Source organism: Coenobita brevimanus, chromosome 108 (assembly GCF_032717465.1).
Source record: "Coenobita brevimanus isolate Jiangsu-jjx chromosome 108, ASM3271746v2, whole genome shotgun sequence".
Classification (NCBI taxonomy): domain Eukaryota; kingdom Metazoa; phylum Arthropoda; class Malacostraca; order Decapoda; family Coenobitidae; genus Coenobita; species Coenobita brevimanus.
In genome coordinates, this window is record NC_137061.1 from 7,520,868 (window position 1) to 7,525,364 (window position 4,497).

Consider the following 4,497-nt stretch of genomic DNA (forward strand, 5'->3'; position numbering starts at 1 on the left):
TGTGTAATTCACCGGGTCGGTCAGGATCACTTGATGGTCGTGATCGTCAGCTTTTACCCTCCCGGAAGGGAGCTGAGAGCTCATATAGTCCGATCTAAGCGCAAGACTGTGACCTTCACACACGCACACACCCGTCCCCTTGCTCAGCGGGGACAGTAACCGTGTGTGTGTGTGTGTGTGTGTGTGTGTGTGTGTGTGTGTGTGTGTGTGTGTGTGTGATTATCTAGCTCACGTCTCTCTCTCTCTCTCTCTCTCTCTCTCTCTCTCTCTCTCTCTCTCTCTCTCTCTCTCTCTCTCTCTCTCTCTCTCTCTCACACACACACACACACACACACACACACACACACACGGCTGCCTCATTCCGTTTAATACTTTGCTGATAGAGGCAGGTTAGGTCAGTCGGGGGGGGGGGATTGTGAAGGTAGGGGGGGGTGCTGTTACTGAGAAGCAGATGAAGGTCACGTGGGTGCATAGATGGATAGATAGATGGAAATGCACTGATAGATAGACAATAGATGGATAGATAGATAGATGGAAATGCCCTGATAGATAGACAATAGATGGATAGATAGATGGAAATGCCCTGATAGATAGACAATAGATGGATAGATTGATGGAAATGCCCTGATAGATAGACAATAGATGGATAGATTGATGGAAATGCCCTGATAGATAGACAATAGATGGATAGATAGATAGATAGATGAAAATGCCCTGATAGATAGACAATAGATGGAAATGCCCTGATAGATAGACAATAGATAGATGGATAGATGGAAATGCCCTGATAGATAGACAATAGATAGATGGATTGATGGAAATGCTGATAGATAGACAATAGATAGATGGATTGAAGGAAATGCTCTGATAGATAGACAAATAGATTCTTTGGGTGAGTGATTGAGTGATAGATAGACAGATGGATGGATGAAGAAATAGATACAAATGTTCCTAACAGATAGATAGATAGATATAAACACGTACGTATGTATGCATTTATGTATGTATGAATGTGTGTGTAAGTTTTTGTATGAATGTATGAGTGTATGTATGTATGTATGTGTATGTATGAATGTCTAATATAAATAAACCTAGAAATCGATGCTTCATAAGCGCTTATTTCTTCATTTGCGTTCGTTTTGTTTATCATCATCATCATCATCACCACCACCACCACCATCATCATCATCATCGTTATCATCACCATCATCACCTAATGGCTGCTCTCCACGCTGCTCAATCTCTAGCAGCCTCTTTATTCAGTGCCTCGTCCTGGGTATCTTTCGGTCTGCCCCTCAACGTTTACACCTCTCACCCTCCGCACCCAGTTGTCTTCCTCCATCCTCTCATATCCAAACTATCTCAGTCTACCTCTTCATGACAACAGTATATTCAAATTCCATCCATCCTCTCAACTCACCCACACTCCAAACACCCAGATCTGTCTTTCAAGGACGCACTGCACAGCCATCTAATCATTGTGGTTATTATCCTATCCTTCACTTACCAACGAGACTCCAGCAAGGTCCTCTCCCGTCTCTGTCTCATGCTGTCTCTAAGCAGAATGGGTATGCTGCTGTCAGGATTCTTTTATTGAGGTGTGGCTGGGGGTACATGCCATAACACTGTCTAAAAGTAATACAGTACAAGATAGTCTGTATTTTGGCTCTGTCCTTGAGGTGCATTGGCTATCTATAGTGATGGAAGGCATACGTGTGATAGGTGGATGTGGATGATGATGGTGATAATGATGTAGGTGATAGGGGTGGTGATGATGTTGATAGTGGTGATGATGGTGATAAAGATAATGATATAGGTGATAGGGGTGGTGATGATGTTGATAGTGGTGATGATGGTGATAAAGATAATGATATAGGTGATAGGGGTGGTGATGATGTTGATAGTGGTGATGATGGTGATGGTGGTGATGATGATGGTGGTGATACTGGTGATGATGATGTTGGTGGTGATAATGGTGATGATGATGGTGATGGTGGTGGTGATGATGATGATAGAGGTAATAGTGGTGATGATGATGATGATGGTGGTGGTGGTGATAGTGGTGATATTGATGATGATGTTGGTGGTGATAGTGGTGATGATGATGATGGTGGTGGTGGTAGTGGTGATGATGATGATAATAATGTTGATGGTGATGTTCGCGATGATGATGATGATGATGATGATAGTAGTGGTGATAGTGATGATGATGATGTTGGTGGTGATAGTGGTGGTGATGTTGTTAGTGGTGATAGTGATGATGATGATGATGATGGTGGTGATGGTGATGGTGGTGATGATGATGATGATGTTGGTGGTGATAGTGGTGATGATAATGATGATGTTGGTCGTGATGGTGGTGATGATGTTGATTATGTTGGTCGTGATGGTGGTGATGATGGTGGTGGTGATAGCGGTGGTGATGATGATGGTGGTGGTGATAGCGGTGGTGATGATGATGTTGGTGATTATAGTGGTGATGATGATGATGGTGGTGATAGTGGGGATGATGAGTGATGGTGATGATGATGGTGTGGTGATGGTGATGATGATGATGATGGTGATGATGATGATGATGTTGGTGATGATGATGATGTTGTTTCTGATAGTGGTGATGATGATGATGATGTTGGTGGTGGTAGTGGTGATGATGGTGATAATGTTGGTGGTGACGTTAGTGATGATGATGGTGGTGATAGTGGTTATGATGATGATGGTGATAGTGGTTATGATGATGATGATGTTAGTGGTCATGATGATGATGGTGGTGGTAGTGTTGATGATGATGATGGTGGTGATGATTATGATGGTGACAGTGATGATGATGATGATGATGTTGGTTGGTAGTGGTGGTGATGATGATGATTCACATTTTGAGAGACCTGTTTTATGAAGGGGCCTTCGTTGCACCTCTCCCTTAGCGGTTTGTTACCCCCCCCCAAGGAGGTTATGTTTTTGCCGGCGTTGGTCTGTTTGTCTGTTTTTTAGCAGAATTACTCAAAAAGGTATGAACGGATTTTGCTGGAAGTTTTTGGAGGGGTAGGGTATGGTCTAAGGAACGATCCATTCTATTTTGGTGGTGATCCGGATCATCATCCGGAACCAGGAATTTTTAAAAGGATTCTTTACTGTTGCGGGATTGTGGCGATTTCAATATTTTTGCTTCTAACTCGGTAAACAATGCCTACAATGCTGACACTTGAGCCTTGCCGGAGGTTTGCTGTCTCGGATTGCACTTGTTTTGCATATTGTACCCCAAGGGCCCGGACACACTTGCCCCCGAATATGTGATCAACAAGACGAAACGATGCACCGGGTTACAGCTTCTTCAATACCCGAGTCTGAATGTTGGACGGACCCCTGAGCCTCGTTTCCACTTGACGATCACATGTTCGGGGGCAAGTGTGTCTGGGCCCTAACAATTTTAAGTAAGGCATGCTAGTTACATCACTTTAATATCTAGCATACAGAATGAATATTAAGGTACAGTGTGTGCAATACATCGCTAAGGAAGAGGTGTTAGGAAAGCCCCAAAGATATTTCACCTTAATATTTTCTTGCAATTGCACAGTAATATTGCACCATAATATTCTCTTGCAATTTATTTAGTTTTTATATTGATTCAGGTCCTGCAACATCACACCAGAGGATGGTAAGGTGCAATATGCAGAATAAATCGCTAAGGAAGAGGTGCTAGGGTACCTGTACAGAAGATTACACCTCATCTGATATACTATAGCAATAGGCTTCTGTGTGTGTGTGTGTGTGTGTGTGTGTGTGTAAGTGAACACTATCGCGTTGCTTTTACGCGGTTCCGAGTGTCAGCACATTCTCTAGCAATAGAGGTGGGCCGATGGAACAGAAGGGGACGTGGAAGGCTGCCAGTAGAGGAGAGGGTATGTGAGTGTGGTGAGATACAAAATGAGATTCATGTGGTACAAGAATGTGCTATGACGCAACACTTGAGGGACGTTTATAATTTTTCAACTATCACAGATATATTTTCTAATAGATATGATGATGTTCAAAGATGTACTATAATTTTCAAGATCTTGGATACTTATAAAGTATAAAACATAAATGTTTAAAGGAAGGAAGTAAATAGATAAAGCATATGTTATTCCTGGGTACATAAAGGTCACTGTTCATATTACTTTAAGTTAAGGAGTACGTGTTTTATATACTTTGAGCATCTGTGTCTTTGATTTTTCTTTGAAGTTGATATGAAATCCAGGGTGGGCGTTGTTTCTGATGTGAGAGTTTGTATCATTATATTTACTTGGAGTTACAAAGGCAGGTGTAGTCAGTGCTTTTCACTGTCGTGCCGCTGTGTTATCTAAGAATTCCCTTTAGGGTGTTGTAATTTGTTTTTAGTATTTCATTGTATTATTATATATGTACTTTTACTGGACCAATCTTTAAAATAATGTGTATGATCATTTGTAGCTGTGGTCAATAAAATTCTATCTATCTATCTATCAGTGTGTATTTTGGGCA